This window comes from Athene cunicularia (genome assembly GCF_003259725.1).
Source record: "Athene cunicularia isolate RWA chromosome 11 unlocalized genomic scaffold, athCun1 chr11_part2, whole genome shotgun sequence".
NCBI classification, from domain to species: domain Eukaryota; kingdom Metazoa; phylum Chordata; class Aves; order Strigiformes; family Strigidae; genus Athene; species Athene cunicularia.
The window spans coordinates 1,011,581-1,012,474 of NW_020799114.1; positions in this window are offsets into that span (position 1 = coordinate 1,011,581).

Sequence of the window (894 nt, forward strand, 5' to 3'; positions counted from 1 at the left end):
CAGACCTGAGAAACAGGCCAAAACCGCATAAATGTGAGGAAAGTGTAGAAAATAAGGGATATCATAATGCTTTAAAAACAGTGAGACTATCCTCAAGAATTTTGCTAATACTTTTCACGTTAATAGTAACTCTATAGTAGATTCAGGAATAACAACCCAGGTTCTATTTTCTTGCTACAAGCACAAAAGAAGCTTCATTGTCTACCAGGTGTTACTTTTGAGGCACAAAAATTCTCCTACGATGACTAACTTGAGTACTCTGCTTAATTTGGAGTCTGTTTCTCCTTTTTGTCAAGGAAAGCAGTGTTTTAGAGGAGGAAACTAAGAGAATCTGGAGGATGTTGGCTTTACCTACAGAGTCCTTTCAGAAGAAAACAAACATTGACAGCAGTGAAGATTCCCGCCTATTTGCATAGACTTTTACCACTGCAGTGCTGGGAGTGCTGAGATTACCCAAAGCTCTGGAACAAGAAGCAGGGTGATGGAGCTTCTTCCAGCCCAGCTGCAGCAACTCCCGGAGTTGCACAGACACAGGAGTTACTGCAGAGCCCGCAGCCACGGTCGGGCTACCACCCCGCATACGCTGTCAGTGCTTGCACTCTCTATCGAGGAGAGAGCACGACTGCGTATTAGACCTGCAGACTAGTGCTAGGATTACATCATTGTGAGGCCGCGCTCCCGCTTTCTGAAAGGTCATGGTGATTAGGGGACGTTCCTGAGAACTCGGAAAAGGCGAATGCCGCGCTCGTGTTCCACAAGAGCGGCAGAGGGAGCCGGGAGGGCTGGGCAGCCCCTGGAACCCCCCGCCCTGGGAGGATTACGCGGCAAAAGGCTCCGGCAGGCCATTCGGCGAGCAGGCGGAAAGGGGCGCGCTGGCTGGGGCCGGGCGCGGCT